General features: G+C 40.2%; 2 long non-coding RNA genes across 2 annotated transcripts; both read right to left on the bottom strand.

Annotated features, from left to right (window-relative positions):
• Window positions 1-6,083: 6,083 nt before the first annotated feature.
• LOC106912823 (uncharacterized) lies at window positions 6,084-15,974 on the bottom strand. Its single transcript, XR_015765829.1, has 6 exons — window positions 15,091-15,974; window positions 14,920-15,012; window positions 7,306-7,385; window positions 7,031-7,165; window positions 6,655-6,936; window positions 6,084-6,576 (listed from the first exon to the last, which is right to left on the bottom strand). It is a non-coding gene; the product is annotated as an uncharacterized LOC106912823 (long non-coding RNA).
• Window positions 15,975-20,047: 4,073 nt separating this feature from the next.
• LOC148154872 (uncharacterized) lies at window positions 20,048-21,884 on the bottom strand. The gene is made up of 2 exons (XR_015765910.1): window positions 20,511-21,884; window positions 20,048-20,416 (listed from the first exon to the last, which is right to left on the bottom strand). It is a non-coding gene; the product is annotated as an uncharacterized LOC148154872 (long non-coding RNA).
• Window positions 21,885-23,521: the final 1,637 nt, after the last annotated feature.

Genomic DNA, 23,521 nt, shown 5'->3' with positions numbered 1-23,521 from the left:
AGAGTTTCTATTAACAAGAACCCTAAATACAAATCATGTTAGTTTCTAGTTTATACATCATCATTCTATCCACTCACTGTTTATCTGTCTTCCTGCAGAATCTTCAATGTAAGAAAGTGAGAAAATGTTTCCAAAACCTGTAACCTTAATTAGTGATAAATAAGACTGAGTTTAAACTTTAAATTCTTAGTGTCCAAAATGTGAAAACATGGAACTAGAACCAGTCAGATTGGAAGGAATGTGGTTTTATTTGTTCTCAGTATACTTTGGACATCAGGTGAATCATAATTAAACGTATTGAGAAGTTAAAAACAACAGACACATTTTTTTATCAGAAATGTTTCATCAGCATATTAAGCTCATGTGATTCCTGCTTCAGAAAGGTGAAGGTCTCTGTACATCCTGAAGGTAAACACCGACCAGCAGTCAGGAAGACGGACACTGGTGAGATCCTACAACCCAAAGGCTGCAGAAGAACCACGATGGTCTGCGGCGGCAGTTTACCAACATGAAAACACATTGAAATATATTATGAATTAATTCTGATATTTGTAAGTTATTTGCAACACCCTGACTGACATTAGCTCATGTATATTCAGCACTATTACAAGTTTTATCGTAGTTTAATACAAAAATCATCGTTAGCTCACCTGAACCGTCTGAGCCACCTGCTTTCCTGCCGCTGCAAGGCGGAGATCAGCTCCTCCTCACCACATCGCTGCTTTCCTCCCACTGTCACATTTTCTTTTAGTCTCAGAAAAATCGCAATCAGGCTATAAAAAAATAGCTCAGCTCTCTCTTCTTCTTTTGTATCAGAAAAACAACAACTCGCGTTAGGTCGCATGTAACGAAGCACAGCACGTCGCTCCTGGAGGCGGGGCGCTACACCCCCCCGCCACCAGGTGGCGGTACCCTGCAACAGAGCCAAGTGGGCCGGTGGAAACGCGGTCACTCCGAAACAGAGCCGAGCCGTGCAGAGCCGAGCCGGGTTGTTGCAGTAGAGCCGGTGGAAAAGGGGCATAAGCAGCTTCTTAGGGCACCAGGGCCAAGGGGCCCTTTTAGAGGAGCTGATTTTTTTTTTTTTTTTTTTTTTTTAGTAATAATTTCTATGTCATTTTAATATCAAATACACACAATTTTACTTTAAAGTGATTTGTTTTTACAGTAATATATATTTGATAATGTATGTAGAAATTATTACTTTATAGATAAAACAAAAAAATTGCTCTTGGGGCCCCCTGGTGGCCGCGGTAGGTACCGCACGCTTCGCCGGTAACTTGAGCTGGAATGAGCAGAGCATCCAAACATCCAAAGCTCCGGTCAGAAGTTAAGTAAGCAAAACAATGTCTCAAAAGTCCTTCAGGGAGGGAGAAAAGACAGAGGAAGAATAGAAAAAAGACAAGATAAAGGTTTGTTTTAATGTGCCTCGGTAATGTAATGTAATGTAAAGATTAGTAAAGCTGCCAATAGAAAATTAGCTTGAACAGTCCAGTTCAACAGCCAAACATTTATGCTGGGGTCTTTGTGTTTGTGTGAAACTGAGTTTTAACTTAAATGAGTTGATTCTCATGGTTGGCTCTGTATATTTCTGAGCTATTTTTTGGCTTAAAAACACTGTGTTTGATAATGTTTGATAACAATAATTAAAACTTTTCAATGTTTGACATTGTCTAGCAAAATGTTTCTATGTCAGGCTACATAGCTGCTACATTGATGAGCTGCTCTATGCTGTAGTTGGGATTTGTTATTTGCTGCTGATCATAATCATTTTGTGGCTAAAACAAAGATTATTTTTACATCAACTTCTAAGTTATGTGAAACTTTTGCTAAAATCATTTGAAGGCTCAGAATCAACCTGGTACCGGTCCACATTCTCAGGGGAGAAAGACTCACCTGGTATAAATTAAATTTTTAGCTATTGGAATAACGCTCAAGAGAAATTTATTTAATGAAAGAATGTCATGAATATGTGTGTAGCGCTGCACCAATTGCAGTGTTCTGGCCGATCCCTGGTTACCAATCTTTAAAAAGCCTGACCTGCCGATTTTGATTTTTGCTCATGTGAATTTCTTTTTATCTGAAAAGTTGCTAGCAAGAAAGTCACTGAGTTGCCACAGTGGGGTGAATATTGTTAACTGTAAATGTGCAGACCTGACCTGGTGGGCCGGTCAGTCAGTCAAACCTCTTATTATAGAGCAGAAGAGGACAGAAGCTGATTTATAAACCTTTACTGATGAAGATAAGATCAGGGGATAAGATGGGCTTCATGTGTAAGTATCGACCAATCATGATCCCCCAAAATTAAGGAAATCGGCTCCCAGAAATCAACTGGTCAATAAATCAGTTGGCCAATAAGTGTATCCTATATTATACATGTAATTAATGTAAACAGCCAGAGATGTAATAAGTTTACAGCAGGTGTGTGAATGATCTAATGATTGGACTGCTGATAGCAGTCAGTCCACATTGTTAGCAGAACTAGAGGGCCCCAAAACCACATTTCGCATAGGGCCCCATGGAGGCCTGGGCCGGTCCTGGAACAGTGCAATGAACGTGAAAACAGCCACGTATGAACGTGTCTGTAAAATTGTGCAACTAAACGCTATTATAATAATTAATATTAAGATAAGTGTCACAAATCTGTGCAGAAGGATATCTGAGTTGTGGAGCCGCAGTAGGAGAGCTATGTGCTGCGCTCTGACAACAAACGCAGGGCGGTAATGCAGAACCTGGAGGCTGGGGCCTTTAAAATCCTTCTTAGAGTTTTCCAGACAATAGTGGAACACAAAAATTACAAACTTTTTTATTTTGTACTGCTGTAACCATTAAACAATCTTCCCTTCAGATACACTTATCTGGAAGTGTATATCCACTTCCAGATAAGTGGAAATACATTGTTGATGTTAATATTATAAAATAGCTTGCAATTAAGTTTTGGCAAAGATCAAAGTAATTTTCACAGGTGGTGGAGCGTTGTTGTCAGCAGTGATGGCATAGTTACTTTGAAAAAGTAACCTTAATCGGATTACTGACTACTCCTTGAAAAAGTAACTTAGTTAGATTACTGATGACCTGATTTGAAAAGTAACTAAGTTACATTAAAAGTAACTATTTTAGTTACTTTCAGCAGCTGCTGATAACAACGCTCCACCTCTTGTGAAAATTACTTTGATCTTTGCCAAAACTTAATTGCAAGCTATTATATAATAATCTCTCCTCTCTCCACTGTTTCTGTCGCTGCTGACTCTCGCGGCGGTCACTCCCCAAGACGCGTAGAGGAAATAAAATTAAATTACAATAGAAAATAGTAACGCACAGTAATGCAAAGCGATTTTGTGAAGCAACTGTAGTCTGACTACTGGATTTGTAACGCGTTACTGACATCACTGGTTGTCAGCAGCTGCTGAAACTGTAACTTAGTTACTTTCCAAATTAGGTAATCAGTAATCTAACTAAATTACTTTTTCAAGGAGTAATCAGTAATCCAATTAAAGTTACTTTTTCAAAGTAACTATGCCATCACTGGTTATGATGAAATCATACTAATCTACTGTTGGCAAGATCTGTTTTGAAAATGTCAATGTTTTCCCTCAGTAAATATATTTCTAACATTTCTATTGGGATGAAATTTAGATAAGATGTTGTAGCAAACCTACTAACCTGCACATAAAAATAAATCAAAACAAAGTAATTAATAAATGAAATTATGTATAATGAAGTGGAAGGTTGCAGGGAGTAAGTGTTCATCAGATATGTAAATAGGTACAGAAAGCCAAGAAAGCAACTAAACTGTCAGTATTTCACAAACATTTCTGCTGCTCTGTGTAGTTTAATGTCTTCTGCTTAATATTAACTGATGGCCTATTAAAGGCTTTCCCATTACGAATGTACTACACAGAATGATATGTTTGGTAAGAGCAAAGAGAACCTCAAAATGAAGTCTTTCTGCTGAACACCTAATTTCAACCAAGCCAAATAATGATGTTTCACTGGGGTTGTAAACAAAGCCATCCAGGAAGACACATAACTATGGGGACTCAGTCGGAGTTGCTAGTTCACAACATGAATAAATGGGGACTACCCCATGCAAATACATGGCAGGCCACAACCGCTGTGTGCACCCTCCAGATATATATATCAAGACGTGCAGCTCGATCTCGAGAAGGGTGCCATTAATTCTGTTGCCGTTTGACTTATGATGGTGACATATGATGGTGACATAATAAAAGAAAAACTTTTCCCAATAACACCAAAGCACTAACTGCAGGCAAAATATCAGAAGTCACAGCATGTACACCAACAATATTTATATCAAAAGGTGTGGCTTCATTTAGAGAAGGGTGCTATAAATTCTGTCAGTGTTTTGAGTTACCATCGCGATGCAGTAGGCGAAAAAAAAAAAAAAACTGCTCAAAAATCCCATTCAAGTCAATGGAGTCAGGTCTTGAAAAATCCTGAAAATCCACTTTTTTGAGGATTTGCTGTGCCATCATGGCTTCACCTAGAAACGGCATTCCACTTTCAGTTTGTAGAGACATCTGTGGTCTGTTGAGAAGTGAATACAGTATCCAAATACTACTTATGTTGTTTCACAACTTGTCTCCAGGCACAAGAAAGGAAAAGTTTTAATTTTTCCTAAAACTAAGGAAACTAAGGAAGTGGAAGATCTGCCCTGTTAGAGTGGGAGACACACAGGATTTTTGACAGCTGAAGATTTTTAACTTGTCCTCACACCTACAAGCATTGGTCTATTGGCCTGATATATATTTATGATATTGTGTTGATGGTCTGCTTCCATAAATCTTCTCAAAATGGCTCTAGGGCTCATGGTTTTCTGTCAATGTCCTTCAGAGAGTACTGATGTCAAAGGGAAAACTCAGACTCTTGTAGTTCATTTTTGTTCCATTCTCAAAAATTTGAGAGGGCAGCACACACCATCTCTCTCTCTCTCTCTCTCATCCGTGCTTTTACTGTGATTGAGGTCCTGATATGAATCTTGGTACTATCAAAGAAGACAAATGCTTCAAACAGTTTTCAGATCTTATGCTTCCTGAAATAAGAGTTGTTCAAACTGCTTTTTTCACTGAGTATGTTATATTGTAAAAAAAAAATGCAGATGGCAAACTAAAGACATTTATGAATGTGTTTACAAGCCATCTGTCATGTAAACTTATGCATGAAGTAATGGAGCAGCTTAAGAAAAGCCAGTTATAAAATACATTAAATTAAGCTTACCATAATCTTTGACAAAATAAAACAAAAAACTTCCACAAGTAGTATGTATTGATAACAAATCTAAGACACACACACACACACACACACCAATGTTACGTTGGTGTGTGCATACGTATTGCTACAAAGTAGGATGGATCTTTGGTTGGCACAGACAGTCAGACTGGCATCATCAGAACGCTGGGTTCCCACCAACACGCACACTTTGGCTATTCCAGAATGTCTTTCAGCTCTTCCTTTTATCCAACTGATTATTCACTTTGGAAGATATTCAGCACTGCTATGACCCCTCACATAGCACACCTCCCTCGTTCTTGATCAGGTCCTCCTCCTTGATTGACTCAGCAGGTGCCATTCCTGAGCATGGTTCTGGTCTTGTGCTGATGTCTCTGTCTATGAGCCTTCTCTGTGGATAATGGCAATCTTTACAAATTGAAATGTTCTTCCTCAGCACATTCTGCTGGTGACAGATGAGTAACAACTGTAAGTGAAGGTGGAGCATTCTGATGCATCGAGCTGTGTTTGGGCTGCTGATTGGACAGTAAATGGCCACACAGTGAAGTGTCCTGCCCAAGGACACAATAATGGGTTGTGGGTCCAAACCAGCAACCTGAAAGTCTAAAAACAGATCTAAAAGTCAAAATAACTGAGATTTGAACTTAACAAAAGCAGATTTGAATCTGAAGATCTAAAATTTGTAACCGGAAAGAAAACAGAACTGAGCCAAACTAAATCTTCCTTGAACAACAATTTTTTGTTTTTCAGATTTTGATATAAAAACTTAAATGTACATGCCCTGAATTGCAGATAAACTGCATTTCAATCTGGAAAAACTCAGACGGAGAAAAAGGAACAATTAAAAGGTTTAATGACAGGAATGAATAACAGTTCTTTGGCGCTCGGGCCCCGGTAGTTGATTTGAGCTGAGATTTGATGTGAACTCAATGAACATCCTGATAACTGATTAGGGATGCTCTCCCCCAGGGCCCGACACTGGTGGAGGAGGTCGGGAAAGGGTGCCATCCTGGAGAGCTGAAGGATGTGGGTGGAGAAGGGGCGGTGGTGGGTTGAACGCAGCTGGGAACTGGCTGATGGCTTGGGTGTGGATCCTTTTATGCAGAGCTTGAATGATGATTGGACGCACCGGGTGAGGACCAGCGCTGAGGTCAGAGATGAGCATGATGCCGATGGGCAAACGGAGGGGGGTGTCATGATGGGTTTAACTGATTTCACCCACATGCAGGAACACCAAAGAGACGGATGTAAAAAATGAAAAGTTTATTTACAGCAAGCAACAATTTAAGGAAAGCTGGTCCGGAAAACTGCTCGGCTGATCTTGGTGCACTGAGGAGATAAGAGAAGCGTGGCGAGTTCAGGTGACTGGGAAACGGGAGGTTGCGAATGAGAATTAAGTAAACTTACTGGCTCAGAGCGTTCTAACGGCTTGGAGGGGGTTGGTTGTTTCCTGGAGTTCTTTCTAACTTATGGATTTGCTTCTCCGTGGAGCTTGGTGGTTCGGTGAGTGGCGTTGGAGGGCGGAGAGGGAGGCTTGTCCTTGTAAGTGGCTGAGTCTAGGTGGAACGGCCGGTCGGAGACTTCTGAATGGCAGTAACTGGTGAGGTTTGGCTTTCAGGCATCTATGGGGTAAGATCCCATGACGTCGTTGGAGAAACCAGTGGTCAGGCAACCAGATGCGGAAGGATCCTGAGGGGAGCAAAAAACCCGCAATGAAGCACAATACAAAAAACAGGCAGATCTCAAAAAAACTTGGAGCAAAATTCTGAGGGGCTGGAGGTACCATCTAAGGTTGACACTCTGGCGTCGAAGTACCGGCGTTCCACCCTTCTTATGCTGCCGTCAATTAGATGATCAGCCTCCGGTGAGAGGATGACATCATCACTGAAACCACAGCCCGCCACCTCTCGGACTCCATCTAGTGGAGAGATAACTCAGCAACCAAAAGACCACCTAAAAAAAAACCCCAGAACCTAACAGTACCCCCCCTCAACGGTCGCCACCTGGCGGCCGAGAAGATCTAGAGGGGAGTGAACAAGCCTTGGTCTTACTGAATACCTGTGCAAGGTCATGATATTCAGCGGGAACGGATGAGAGATCAGGAGGGTCTGCATCTTGACTGGCAGCCGGAGATGGGCCTGGAGGTATGGCAGAACGGAGACAAGAGGAATGACAGTGGTTAGACCAGGATTCAATATGTTTCTTTGACCAGCAGATTTGTGGATTATGGAGTGTTAACCAGTCAAAACCCAAAACCACAGGAGCATTGGCAGAAGGAAAAACAAAAAATGATATATGTTCACTGTGGTTACCAGAAATAACTAAAGGTAATGGTTTGGTTTTGTGTGAGATTCTTGGCAGGGATTTACCATCCAGCGCGGAAACATGAATAGGAGAAGGTAAAGGGATGGTCTCAACACCTAGCTGTTTAACTAATTCAGAATCGATCAGAGTTCGTTCGCAGCCAGAATCTATCATGACGGACAGGGAAATATGTTCATTACCATAACACAGATCAGCAGGAAGTTGTAGGCGAGGAATATTGTTTTCACCCTTCTGACCCACCAGGTTCCTCACCTTCACTGATGGGTCCTGGAGTTTGACTTCTTAGGACAATTAGCGATGAAGTGACCAGAACCTCCACAGTACAGACAGAGCCGATTCGTCATGCGCTTTCGGCGTTCCTCAGGAGAGAGCCGAGTATTGCCGATCTGCATGGGCTCAGGCTCGGACTGGAACGGCTGCGACGGCGGAGGTGAGACAAGGAGAGGCGGCACTAACAAACACAGTCCTTCGATTTCTCTCCTTATTTCTTGAACGAATCCTGTTGTCAATTCGCACTGTCAACTTAATAAGATCCTCCAGCGTCTCAGGCTCGTCTAGCGTGGTTAATTCATCCTTAATTGACTCATTTAAAGCATGAAAGTAGGCACTCTTTAAAGCCGGAGCGTTCCAACTGGAGGCTGCCGCTTTAATGCGGAAATCAATAGCGAATTCAGCCACTGATCTTTGCCCCTGCTTCAAACTCCATAAATCACGAGAATCAGGTACAGCTGACCCTACTGTCACACTGACCTGAATGGTAATCATTTTGTTTGTTTTATCCTTTACATTAATTTAGACATTAATTAGTGAATAGTTTAGATTTTTGTTAATTATTTTCATTAGTCTGACTTTTTTGGTTAACTGTTTGGAGTGCACACATTTAGTTAACCTTATTTGTCAGTTCTTTATATTTTTGTTGAAAGCAACAAATTAATTTATTTGTTTTGAGTTCCCAGTTTCCTTTGGAGCTGCTCCTGGAGAGTCACAGAAAAACTCCAGCTAATTGACGTCCTTATATGGCTGGCAAACCTCCTCAGCGGGCCGTTCCATTTGTTTGCCAGGGAATGGGGAAATTTGGTTTTCTTTAATTTAATTTGACCATTTCTTTAATGTTTCTTCTATTTGGTAGTTTCAGTCTAATGTTTGTTTAATTTAAAGATTTGGTATTGTATTTATTTAAGTTTTTGTATGTTTAAATTACCCCTTGTGTGTCAGCAGTGGTCTGATCAGCCACTATTTAAGTTCCCCTCATGTCTTGTTAGTTAGGTCAGTTTTGTGTTTGAGTTTTTTGTGTTAACACCTGAGTTGGAGTTTGTTATGTTGACCTCAGTTTTGGGCCCAATTCTTCATTGTTTGATTGTTTTTGAACTTTTTTGTAATAAATTAAGATTATTTTTGAATCCCATTCAGCGTCTCTCTGGCTGGTTAATGTGAGAACCCTCACAGTTGGTGTCAGAAGTGGGATCTTACCAGCCAGGAGTACAAAGTTTTTTTTCCCCCCCATTACCAACCCTGATGGAAACATGCAGCGTGGAGGAAGGAGTAAACGAGGCAATTTGGTGGAGTCTCAAGGAACAGCAGACCTTGATGAGCAGGCTGATTGCACTGAAGCAGGAGCATCTGGAGGACATGTAGGCACTGAGGGTGAAGAGGTAAAAGAACCAACATATACAGATCTTGTCAGTATTCTTCGTGCCCACATGAGCCAGCAGGAGGAACAGAATAGAACAATGAGAGAGGAAGCAGCTCGCCAAGATCAACGGTTCAGGTCTCTCCAGCACCAATTTAGTCTCTTGCAATCAGAAGTGCAGGCCCAAACTTCTCCAACACCTGAACCTGCTAAGCTGGAAAACTCTGATTCAGATGAACCAGAACCAAAGGATAAATATCTGCTACCAGGGGACCGCAAAGTCATCTCCACTTCAGGTCAGTTTCGTTCCTTCTTGGAGCCTAAATTAGAAAAATTAACAGAAACTGATGATATTGAACATTTTTTAATTACTTTTGAGAGGATTGCAGTTTCATGTAACTGGCCAGAGAATGACTGGGTCTTCCGTCTGGTTCCATTGCTCACTGGAAAAGCCAGAAGCGCTTATGTGCATATGGACATTGATGAAGTGGATGATTATACATCTGTTAAAGAGGCAATTCTTAAGAAATATGACATTAATCCAGAAACCTATCGCCAGAGATTTCGTTCTACAGAAGTGGAACCTGGAGAAACTCCCAAGGAACTGTATGTAAGATTAAAAGAGTTGTATGAAAAATGGATCCAACCTAGAGGTAAAACAGTGAAAGCCATTGGTGAAGTTATTGTTTTGGAGCAATATCTCCGTATGCTGTCTCCTGAGCTTCAGGTTTGGGTCCGGGAACATGATCCTCCAACAGCTTCCAAAGCTGCTTCACTGGCTGAGGTGTTTGTGGCTGCAAGACGGAAAGGACAACCATGGAGTTACTCCTCTTGGAAGGCAGCTAAAGACACACGCAGAGCTGCACCTGTACAACACCACCAAAAGGGTGTATCTGCTGTGGGTAAGGCCTTCCTAAGGGAAAATCAGTCAGTACGCACAACACCCAAGCAATATAATAAAGTGCCTGTTTGTTATTTATGTGGTCAAGAAGGCCATACAAAACCCATGTGTCCAAAAAACCCTCCCAAACTCACTCAGCTGTGTGTTGTCCCACTTAAAAGTGACAATTGCATCAGTGTTGGACAGTCGGTGAAACTGAGTGATGTTAAAGTTAATGGGAAAAATGTGAAGGCCTTAATTGACACTGGGAGTGTTCAGACTCTTGTTGAAAGAGAGCTGGTTCCATCTAATATAATTTGTACATCTGACACAATCCCTATCCGATGTGTGCATGGTGATGAAAGGCCATACCCCACAGCGGATATTTATATTGAAGTGCAAGGACAACTATACCTACTGAATGTTGGTGTTGCAGAAAATCTTCCTTTTCCAGTAGTATTAGGTAGTGATTTACCCATTTTGTTTGATTTGCTACATAAACCACAGAACTGCAATGTAGTGACTCGTTCTCAAGCAAAACAGCCAGAAGAGTCTCCTCCAACTCTGAGTGTGCTGCCTTTTTATGATGCAGACTTAGACGGGCAGCCTGGAAAATCTAGAAAATCATGTCGACAAAAGAGACAGGAAAAGTTTCTGCATACACCTGTTACATCTACAGAAGGGGTTCAGGATCTGCCACAGGGTTTTAAAGTGCCTTTAAATATGACTCAAATCCAGCGTGATGACTCCAGTCTGGCTGCTCTTTTTCTGAAAGCCAAAGAACCTCAGAAAGGTGACCACAGAGATGGTGCTGAAGAGTTTGTTCTACAGAAAAATATCCTTTACCGCCAACAGGGGGCATTTAAGCAACTTGTCATCCCTAAGGAAGCAAGAGATGGTGCTCATTTTGGGCCACTCAATTCCCTGGGCTGGCCACCTAGGGAGCCACAAGACCTTGGCTCGCATCAAGCGCCATTTCTACTGGCCTGGATTACGGACTGGTGTTGCACAGTTCTGTAGGACCTGCCCTCAGTGCCAATTAACCTCTAATAAGTTCCCTTCTAGAGCTCCACTGCAACCTCTTCCCCTAATTGACACACCTTTTGAGCGCTTGGGTATGGACATTGTGGGTCCACTTGAAAGAAGCAAATCTGGACACAGATATATGCTGGTGATAACAGATTATGCAACCAAGTACCCAGAAGTGTTTCCATTAAAGACAATTGAAGCAAGAGCTGTGGCTTTCTCCTTGGTGCAATTTTTTTCAAGGGTTGGATTTCCCTGTGAAATTGTGACAGATCAAGGCACTAACTTCATGTCTACTCTCCTAAAGCAGGTATATCAGCTGCTGGGGATTAAGGGTGTTCGAACTACCCCTTATCATCCACAGACCGACGGGCTCACGGAGAGATTCAACCAAACACTCAAACAGATGCTGCGTAAGTTTGTGGATGAAACTGGCTCCGATTGGGATCAATGGTTGCCTTATCTCCTCTTCGCCTACAGAGAAGTACCACAGGCCTCCACCGGGTTCTCTCCTTTTGAACTTTTATATGGTCATGAGGTGAGGGGACCTCTGGCGCTATTAAAGGAGACCTGGGCTGGAGAAGAGGGGAGGGAAGAGCCTGTTAATGTTATCTCCTATGTTATGCAGATGAGAGAGAGGCTACAAAAGATGACAGCTTTGGCCCAGCAGCACATGGCAGCAGCCCAAAAGTACCAGAAGGCTTGGTACGACAAGTCAGCCCGGCAGAGGACCTTTGTCCCAGGCCAGAAGGTTCTGGTTATGCTACCATCCAGTGAGAGCAAGCTTTTGGCCAAGTGGCAGGGGCCATTTGAGGTAGCAAAACAGCTTGGACCTACCACCTACAAAGTTGTTAAAGTGGGACGACCACATTCCACCAAAGTGCTGCATGTGAACCTCCTTAAGGAGTGGACAGAGCGACCTAAAACGGGGGCAGAAGTCATGCTGATTAGAGCTGTGGAAGAGGAGGAAGCAGTTGATGATCAGTTCCTGCCCTCAACAACACCCATGGAGCTTGACCTGAAACATCTGTCAAGTGAACAACCACTTCAGGTTAGAGCATTATGTAATCCTCAGATATTTAAAGAATATCCAGGTCGTACAGACATTCTTGAACACGAGATTGTGTTGAAAAGTGATGCTAAAGTTAAACGTCTGAGCTATATGATTCCAGAACGCCTTCTCAGCTCCCTGAAGAGAGAGATGGAACTGATGCAGTCCCTTGGGATTATTGAATCTTCAAAAAGTGAGTGGTGTAATCCTGTCGTCTTGGTGCCGAAGAAAGATGGAACGATGCGCTTCTGTATAGACTTCAGGTACCTTAATTCTGTGTCAAAGTTTGATTCCTACCCTACTCCTCGCATCGATGACATGGTCAATAGATTGGGCAAAGCTAAGTACCTAACAACTATCGACTTGTGCAAAGGTTACTGGCAAGTACCCCTTTCTAAGCAGTCCAGGGAGTTGACGGCCTTTCGGACCCCTTGGGGACTCTTCCAGTTTACAGTTTTGCCCTTTGGATTGCATGGCGCACCTGCTACCTTCCAAAGACTCATGGATCAGGTACTGCGTGGATGTGATGACTATGCCTGTGCCTATCTTGATGACATTGTCATATATAGTAACTCGTGGGAGGATCATCTTCAGCATTTACAAGAAATTTTGGGCCTCATCCAAGGCGCAGGTTTGACCATTAACCCAGCAAAATGTGTTTTTGCACAATCTGAGACAGAATACCTGGGTTTCATAATTGGAAATGGTGAACTCAAGCCACAAGTTCGCAAGATTCATGCTATTGAATCCTGTCCATTGCCTCAAACCAAAAAGCAATTGAGGTCATTTCTAGGGATGGCAGGTTTCTATCACAGATTCATAAAAAACTTTTCAGCCAGAGCTGCCTCTTTGACAGATATGACTGGATCTAAATGTCCAAGTAAAGTCCAGTGGACTGAGAAGACAATTGCAGCATTTCATGACATTCAACAAGCTCTGGGTCAGAGTTCTGTCCTGAAGTGTCCTGACTTTGACAAAAGTTTTATTCGACAAACAGATGCCTCAGAAAGGGGTATTGGCGCAGTCCTCCTGCAAGGTGATGAGGCTTTACAGCCTGTAGCTTTCATAAGTCGTAAGCTACACCCTAGAGAAGTCCGTTATTCTACAGTGGAAAAGGAGGCCCTCGCCATAAAGTGGGCTCTGGACTCCCTAAAGTATTATCTGCTGGGAAGAGAGTTCATCCTCCAGACGGATCACAAAGCTCTCCAGTGGCTTCAGCGAATGAAGGATACAAATAGTCGCATTACAAGATGGTCTCTTGCTCTGCAACCCTTCCGCTTTACAGTCCAGCACATACCTGGTAAGCTGAATGTGACTGCAGACTACCTCTCTCGTTGGTGTGATGACCCTTCTGAAGGGAGGGGGAATGTGACAGCTGATCCTACTGTCACACTGACCTGAATGGTAATCATTTTGTTTGTTTTATCCTTTACATTAATTTAGACATTAATTAGTGAATAGTTTAGATTTTTGTTAATTATTTTCATTAGTCTGACTTTTTTGGTTAACTGTTTGGAGTGCACACATTTAGTTAACCTTATTTGTCAGTTCTTTATATTTTTGTTGAAAGCAACAAATTAATTTATTTGTTTTGAGTTCCCAGTTTCCTTTGGAGCTGCTCCTGGAGAGTCACAGAAAAACTCCAGCTAATTGACGTCCTTATATGGCTGGCAAACCTCCTCAGCGGGCCGTTCCATTTGTTTGCCAGGGAATGGGGAAATTTGGTTTTCTTTAATTTGACCATTTCTTTAATGTTTCTTCTATTTGGTAGTTTCAGTCTAATGTTTGTTTAATTTAAAGATTTGGTATTGTATTTATTTAAGTTTTTGTATGTTTAAATTACCCCTTGTGTGTCAGCAGTGGTCTGATCAGCCACTATTTAAGTTCCCCTCATGTCTTGTTAGTTAGGTCAGTTTTGTGTTTGAGTTTTTTGTGTTAACACCTGAGTTGGAGTTTGTTATGTTGACCTCAGTTTTGGGCCCAATTCTTCATTGTTTGATTATTTTTGAACTTTTTTGTAATAAATTAAGATTATTTTTGAATCCCATTCAGCGTCTCTCTGGCTGGTTAATGTGAGAACCCTCACAGAGGTCTTGTCTGGGTCATAGCAGAAAATCTGTTTAAACTCCTTCAAAAAAATCCTGAAACGTAGTCCCAAAGTTGGTGGGATCTGGAAACTTGGCTTCCGCCCAGTCTAAGGCTTTCCCTGACAAGTGTGACAGTACGAACGCTATCTTCGCCCCGTCATGGGAAAAACTCCGTGGGGAACTGTTAAATGCCAAAGAACACTGCATGATAAAGCCACGACATTTGCTAGGTTCCCCATCAAACCTCTCTGGAGTGGGAAAACGGATCTCGGAAAATGTGGAACGGATTTCAGGGACTGGATCCGGAGCAGGAGGCTGTGTGTTAGACTTTCGCAAAAAATTTGCCATCTCATCCAGGCGTTTATTAGTTTCGGACTGGACAGAACTCATTTACTCAAAGTCCCTGGCCGAACACAAACATGTAAGACTTGTTTTGCAAAGGCTTCTGGAGAATAAACTTTAAGGCAGAGAAATGCGAGTTTCACAAGTCAGTCTCCTTTCTGGGGTTTATCCTTGAGGGCGGACAGGTACGGCCAACGGAAGAAAAAATTAAAGCAGTTTTGGACTGGCCCACTCCCCAGACTCGGAAACAGAGATTTTTGGGCTTTGCAAACTTTTACCGTAGATTCATTCGTAACTACAGTCAAACGGCCGCACCGTTAACCGCCCTTACCTCTACAAAGACTCCTTTCCACTGGTCTCCTGCTGCTGAAGCAACAATTTAAGGAAAGCTGGTCCGGAAAACTGCTCGGCTGATCTTGGTGCACTGAGGAGATAAGAGAAGCGTGGCGAGTTCAGGTGACTGGGAAACGGGAGGTTGCGAATGAGAATTAAGTAAACTTACTGGCTCAGAGCGTTCTAACGGCTTGGAGGGGGTTGGTTGTTTCCTGGAGTTCTTTCTAACTTATGGATTTGCTTCTCCGTGGAGCTTGGTGGTTCGGTGAGTGGCGTTGGAGGGCGGAGAGGGAGGCTTGTCCTTGTAAGTGGCTGAGTCTAGGTGGAACGGCCGGTGTTATGCCCAGAAACGCATGCCTGCCCAAAATTGCATCCCCTCTCGCGGGAGCGCGCATCGCTCTGTTCTCTCGCATATTGACGAGAAAACGGACTGAAATATGACCGGAGGAAATTTTAAAGATATTTGTAACATTATCACGTTTCTTAACCATGTAATCCCTAAAATGGTGGGTTTTATTTCGCAAATTACTTGAAATAAATACGGTTTTTACACCTTTATTGACACATATGAGTCGAACTTTTTTTCAGCCCGTGTCTGTTGAAAACGTTCTCCGCAAATGGTTTGAAATTCTCTGTTTTTTTCTTTTGATACCATAACAGCTTAAAAGCATTACAAAACAGAGGCCCATTATGTAGAACATTTTACATCATGCATAACTTTCTAGTCTGTTAATGTAGGAGGGAATGCATTTTAATTAATGAGCCTGAAAATATTTGCATCCATCCTGTTGATATAAAAATTATAGCATTAGCTCAGAGAACAAGTGTCATTGCGTAGAAATGGTGAAATCCTACTCTAATCATGTAGAAAAAGTTATTTCACTCTTAACTCTTTATTTCTCCAAGTTAGCACAGGGATGCATTTTTTGGCAATTTGCTTTTCCAGCCTGCCAAAATATGCATCCCCTCTTTATTTTCCTCAAATATTATTCTAGTGATTTAAAACTTATGCCAGCTGTTCATGGAACTACTCTAATCATGTAGAAAAAGTTATTTCACTCTTAACTCTTTATTTCTCCAGGTTAACACAGGGATGCATTTTTTGGCAATTTGCTTTTCCAGCCTGCCAAAATATGCATCCCCCCTCTATTCTCCCCAAATATTATCATATTGATATAAAACTCATAGCAGTAGTTTACAGAACTATTCTGATTATGTAGAAAAATATATTTCACACTTAACTTTTTTTTTCTTAAAGTTAGCACAGGGATGCATTTTTGGGCAATATGGATTTCCAGCCTGCCAAAATATGCATCCCCTCTTTATTTTCCTCAAATATTATCCTATTGATTTAAAACTTATACCAGTAGTTCATGGAACTACTCTGATTATGTAGAAAAAGTTATTTCACTCTTAACTCTTTCATTTTTCAATTGAGCACAGGGATGCATTTTTGGGCAATATGGATTTCCAGCCTGCCAAAATATGCATCCCCTCTATTCTACTCAAATATTATCCTATTGATATAAAACTTATACAAGTAGTTCATGGAACTATTCTGGTTATGTAGAAAAAGTTATTTTACCCTTAACATTTTATTTCTCAAAGTTAGAACAGGGATTAATTTTTTGGTAATACGGATTTCCAGCCTGCCACGATATGCATCCCTTCTATTCTCCTCAAATATTATCCTATTGATATAAAACCCATACAGGAAGTTTATAGAACTACTCTGGTTATGTAGAAAAAGTTATTTCACTCTTAACTCTTTATTTCTTTAAGTTAGCACAGGGATGCATTTTTTGGCAATATAGATTTTGACTCTGCCAAAATATGCATCCCCTCTCTATTTTCCCCAAATATTATCCTATTGATATAAAACTCATACCAGTAGTTTACAGAACTATTCTGATTATGTAGAAAAATATATTTCACACTTAACTTTTTTTTCTTAAAGTTAGCACAGGGATGCATTTTTCTCAACATACATGCCTTATTTATTGTCCCCCATATATGAAACTTATGTATTACATATAATTTTCATGTAGGATGGTCAGTTATGATATTTTTTTATATCGGTACAAAAGTCATGTTGAACATTTTTATTTATTGTTGTCATAATAAATCACACTTTATAATGTTGACAAAATTGTCTGTATTGTGATTGTAAATGGTTCCCCTTATTACGGTTTTTCATTTTATTTTTATTTATTGAGAGCATCATTTAAATATGAATGTATTTGAATTGACTGTTCAACACATTGTGTTGTATGCACTTAAAATTCATACTTGTCTATATTACCAGTGTACTTCTCATTCGTAATGCATGTATTTCAATCAATCACTCAAATTTTATTTGTATAGCACATTTCAGCAGCAAGGCTTTTCCAAAAGTTACTGTTATGAATACCATTTCATTGAAGTTAATAATTGTTTTTTTTTTTTTTTCATTTTTATGTTAAACCAAAATAAAAAAATTTGTATATGCTTTACATTTAGCAAGGTTGCATGTCAGATTTATTTCCTTCACTATCTTAGCAACAGTGATAATAAACATGACTTTTGTACCGGTATAAAAAATATCATAACTGAACATCCTACATGAAAATCATATGTAATACATAAGTTTCATATATGGGGGACAATAAATAAGGCATGTATGTTGCCAAAAAATGCATCCCTGTGCTAACTTTAAGAAAAAAAAAAAGTTAAGTGTGAAATATATTTTTCTACATAATCAGAATAGTTCTGTAAACTACTGGTATGAGTTTTATATCAATAGGATAATATTTGAGGAGAATAGAGGGGATGCATATTTTGGCAGGCTGGAAATCCATATTGCCCAAAAATGCATCCCTGTGTTAAATTGAAGAATTAAAGAGTTAAGAGTGAAATAACTTTTTCTACATAACCAGAATAGTTCCATGAACTACTGGTATAAGTTTTAAATCATTAGGATAATATTTGAGGAAAATAAAGAGGGGATGCATATTTTGGCAGGCTGGAAATCCATATTGCCAAAAAATGCATCCCTGTTCTAACTTGGAGAATTAAAAAGTTAAGAGTCAAATAACTTTTTCTACATAACCAGAATAGTTCCATGAACTACTGGTATAAGTTTTATATCGATAGGATAATATTTGGGGAGGATAGAGAGGGGATGCATATTTTGGCAGGTTGGAAAAGCAAATTGCCAAAAAAAATGCATCCCTGTGCTAACTAGGAGAAATAAAGAGCTGAAAGGATTTCACCTTTTCTACGTAATGACACTTGTTCTCTGAGCTAATGCTATAAGTTTTATATCAACAGGATGGATGCAAATATTTTCAGGCTGATGAATTAAAATGCATTTCCTCCTACATTAACAGACTAGAAAGTTAAGCATGATGTAAAATGTTCTACATATTGGACCTCTGTTTTGTAATGCTTTTAAGCTGTTATGGTATCTAAAAACAAAGCAGAGAATTTCAAACCATTTGCGGAGAACGTTTCAACAGACACGGGCTGAAAAAAGTTCGACTCATATGCGTCAATAAAGGTGTAAAAACCGTATTTATTTCAAGTAATTTGCGAAAAAAAATCAACCATTTTAGGAATTACAGGCAGGCATGCGTTTCTGGGCATAACACCGGTCGGAGACTTCTGAATGGCTGGCAGAATCTTACAGTAACAGGTGAGTAGTGATGGGTCCAGCAACACCGATGCGTCGGCGCATGTATCAAGCCCCATAGACCAACACTCGTGTCGGTGCGCGTATTGGTTTCAGCAAGTCACGTGACCAATACAGGAACTGTTTCAAAATGACGCTGGATGCCAAACTGTGTTTATAAGGAAGCGAATCTGTCAATCTGTCAAAAGCATTTGCCAAACAAATTCTTGATCTTTTACAGCATCAACTACGGAGCAGCTTCAAAGGAAAGGTTCCGCAGAGTGGGACCATTTTGATCTTATGCTGGAAAATAAATTTGTTTTCGTTTTTGTCGTTTCATCCGGTTCTTGTCAGTTTCTACTTGATCTATCTGAACCCAAATTCAGCTGAAACTGACTCTTAGTTTACTTTCATATTATGTTCTGCAGGTTAAGTGTCGCATTTGTTTAACTAAGCTGTCTTATTTAAATAAATCCTCCTCCTCAATGCTGAGGCATCATGAGGCATGAGAATGAAGTCCCAGATACACCTAGAATAAACTCTGATATACAGCCATTCCACAAATTACTCAGTTGCGTTTTATAAATTATTTCATATACAGTGATCCTTCGCTATAATGCGGTTCACTTTTCACGTTATCGCTGCTTCGCAGATTTTTTTGTGCAGTTTTTTTTTCCACAGTGTTCTTCGTCCTGATTGACCATATGATTGTTAAAAACAGTCTCCGCGCTACCTGAGTGCCAATAACGTTACGGTGTTTAATACAGATTGGCCACTCAGGAGATGGAAACTAAAACTTTCGATGTCTCCTGAAAAAAAAAAAAAAAAAAAAAAACTGTGGCCAGAGGCAGCGCAAAACCCGACCGGAGGCTCGTTTGATGAGATCCATCGCTCTGCTGTAGATACAGCTGTGAATCTCGCGGGGCAGGTTGGAGGAGACGCTTTAATGACATGACTGCGGATCACATTAAGGCCCGATTGATGCACACGCACATCCGCTGACCTGAAAACAGGTTTTGTTCTTTGGTTTCAATGTAAAGTATTTATTTATGCTGTGTAATAACTGTAAAAATGAAGGTAATTATGTAGAGGAATATAATTCTACTAATAGTTAAAAGGCATGTTGTTGGTTGATTCACATTAAGATATGTTTTGACTGAAAAGAAATGTACTGTGTCAAATGTACTGGGTCAATCTGACCTACAAGTCAGAAAGGAACTCATTTCATGAGTATAGCACCTTTAAATTCCTCTATAACTACTTCACGGATTTCGCCTATCACGGGTTATTTTCGGAACGCAACCCCTAAGAAAAATATTCGCTGTAAATGTAATGTTATGTAATGTTTACTTAATTTTTTTCTACAGCAGGAGAAGTTTTGTCAAAAAAGCGTAACAGGCTAAATTTCAAAAATGTTGTAAAAACTTTTTTTAAAATAAAAATGTGTGGGGAAAAAACAGTCCATATTCCAAACACATTCACTTAAATTTTCACTTTATGGTACATATTCACATTCTTTATTGACTGTATATCAAATATATTTTAAATGTAACTGAAGATATGACATAATACAACATATAATATTCAATAAAATACAAAGACTTAAATCTTATTGTATAGACTAGGTCATCAAATCACTACGTTGCCTGTAGGAATTTTTAATGTCCAGCAGGTGTCAGTATTGAGCGACACAGTATCAATACAGTGTTGCTATGAGTCGAAACGCCTCATGACGCCTCATTTACCCATCACTACAGGTGAGGTTTGGCTTTCAGGCATCTATGGGGTAAGATCCCATGACGTCGTTGGAGAAACCAGTGGTCAGGCAACCAGATGCGGAAGGATCCTGAGGGGAGCAAAAAACCCACAATGAAGCACAATACAAAAAACAGGCAGATCTCAAAAAAACTCGGAGCAAAATTCTGAGGGGCTGGAGGTACCATCTAAGGTTGACACTCTGGCGTCGAAGTACCGGCGTTCCACCCTTCTTATGCTGCCGTCAATTAGATGATCAGCCTCCGGTGAGAGGATGACATCATCACTGAAACCACAGCCCGCCACCTCTCGGACTCCATCTAGTGGAGAGATAACTCAGCAACCAAAAGACCACCTAAAAACCCCCCCAGAACCTAACAGGGGGGAGTCTTCCAGCTTGAACTTTTGCTATTAGCTCCATTTTCAAAACTGTTTCGGTTACATAACATAAACCACTGACAGAATATTTTAATCTTAGCTTTTCCACAAGCAGCTTACGTAAATCTAATAAAAAAATCAGTTTTGCATGATACCCTCTAAATAGTTCTTCTGCAGCTTCAAAGTTGACCTATAGCAGATATTAAAAATGTTTTTTCCTCTCTAAAAGTAATTTCAATGGTTCTGCACAACCATCAAACATCTTGCACATTTTAAAAATGTGTAAGCAAAAGAAAGCAAGGTTTAAAATAGGCAGCAGTATGATCTTAACACTATCTTAAATTTAAAGATTTCCAGTTTGCATATTTTCCATTTCTGTGGCGTTATTATGACCTTAAAACCTCTAACCTGTTTGTGACCAAGGTGTTGTCCTGATGGGGTATTATTAAGTCTAGTTCATAGTTATCTAAAAACATGAAGATGAGGCTTGGTTTGGGCTGAACACAAAAGATTGTACACGCGTGCTCGTGTGTGTTCGTGCATGTATGTGATCTACAGCATTATGTCTTTTTGTCTTTGCTGATAAAGAGATGCCTAATCTTTTGTTTAAACTGTTAACATCTGAATCCTCTTAAAGAATTCATAGATGTTGGTTTCTTTGTTCCAAAGATTTAAGGCAGTCTCTGCCAAAGCCTTGTCACCTGCATGCTTGAGTCAGAACCTCTTGCTGCTGTTTGTTACGCAGGTCAATAAATAGAGTGGATGAGGAACATCTAAAACTCTAAAGGCAAGACAGAAATCTTAAGAAAACTGATCTGATTCTTCATATTTAAAACGTCTGAAACAATGGACTGCATAACTACATGCAATAAAAAACATCTAGAAGTATGACCTTACACCAACAAAAATTCTAAACATTAAAACTAATTTAAACTAACAAGGTCAAACTGAACATTGATTTATGCCTGACACATGGTCAAATGATGTCATTTCAGCAGCCACGTCTCTATGCATGGTTTCCATGCAGACCAAATTTTCTGCATGGAAAATGTTTTCAAAACCTTTGAACCACTTTCCAAAAAAACAAACAAAAAAAAAAAACTGAGAAAAAAGGGTAACACTTTATTTGAAGGGGTGTGCATAAGACTGACATGACACTGTCATAAACATAAAGAAGTCTCTATGAATGTTTATGACAGTTGTCATGAAGTGTCATTCTGTAAATAATGACACTTTTAATGCAAAGTTGCTCTAAAAGTTGCAACGAAAGTCCATTAGAAATGCCAACTTTGCATTAATTTATCATAATTTACAAAATCATGCAAAGTTGGCACTTTTAATGGACTTTCATTGCAACTTTCAGAGCAACTTTGCATTAAAAGTGTCATTATTTACCGAATAACACTTCATGACAACTGTCATAAACATTCATAAAGACTTCTTTATGTTTATGACAGTGTCATGTCAGTCTTATGCACACCCCTTCAAATAAAGTGTGTTACCCAGTTTTAAAAAATATGTGAAAAAAATATTTATATAAGAGTTACATACTGCAGCTATAATTTCACTCAGGAGAGAACAGGTCAGGAGGGACGTGGATTAGAGCTGCTGCTGACTGACTCATCTGCTGTTAAGTGGTAAAAGGTACAAGTTCAATATATGAATATATTGGTAATTTGTTTCCTTAATTCATTAAATGCTAGTGAAAAGGAGGCAAACAGTAGTTTGTAGCTAAGCTAACTATGCTAAATACTTGATAATCTCACACAGTCTACCCACCTCTCTTATGGAGAGAAAAACTGGGTTATAAATTAACACTCTTGCCTTTTTCTCTCTGTCCCTCTCTCTTTTTTTGAAAACCTGATTTTATAACTTTTCTTAACAGCATAGTAACTGCTACAGTCGTTCATGTCTTCCTACTGTCTGCTGCTAACATCGTCATTCTGAAGCACTCCAAGCAGGAACGAACCATTAATGCAGATAGGGGGGTTCAGGGCAAATATGGATGTGTGTTTTTTGATCTGAGTGGGAACATTAAATTTTTACTGCTAAAAACAATCTTTGAAAATATAATATGATTAATTTTGTAATTGATAGGGCCCCGATTTTTTTATTTTTTATTTTTTTTATTTCTATGAACAAAAAATAATTAAATTGTGGAGGGCACCCTGTTGGTCAGGGCCCCTAGAATTGTCATCACTTTTCCCCTCTATACCGCGCCCCTGGATCCAGGTTCCAGTGAGATCTTGACGGAATGAGTTCTTTGCTGGAGATGAGGAGACTGCGATGGAGGGCGGACAGGCAAGTACAAGCGAAGAGGAGTGAGGAGCATGCCGACTGCCAGCTGAGAATCCAGGAACAGGTTATTGTAGTTCTGAAGAGACGAAGGAGGGACTCGGGCAACCAAATTACTAGTAATTTTCCTTCTTCGTGACGCCATGGACATTAATCCATGGTGTCACGAAGGAGGAAAATCCTGAAGACCAGGTCTCAGGCTTCGCAAGGGATTTCTCCAGGGCGTCACAAGTAAACACCTGAGAAAAAGGCGACAAGGATCAATTACTAGAAGAATCTTCAGAAAAAACACAGAGAGCTAGCTCAGAAGGGCTCAGAATACCAAAACTGGCAAACACTCAGGTGTCAAGGTGCTGGCAGCCTGCTCCTCCTATACTCCAGGATGATTGCCTGATAGAGCACAGGTGCACCGGCTGAGTCAGCGGGCACGCCCTCCAAGGTGTGCAGCCTCCAGTCCCCATCTAGTGGGTGAAGGGGGAAGCAGCAGGCAAACAGAGAAAACCCCACAAAGAAACAACAAACC

This window comes from Poecilia mexicana, unplaced genomic scaffold (genome assembly GCF_051168715.1).
Source record: "Poecilia mexicana isolate PSO_F unplaced genomic scaffold, ASM5116871v1 scaffold_17, whole genome shotgun sequence".
Classification (NCBI taxonomy): domain Eukaryota; kingdom Metazoa; phylum Chordata; class Actinopteri; order Cyprinodontiformes; family Poeciliidae; genus Poecilia; species Poecilia mexicana.
The sequence above is the reverse complement of the archived record's forward strand: the minus strand, read 5'-3'. Positions and strand labels throughout refer to the sequence as shown.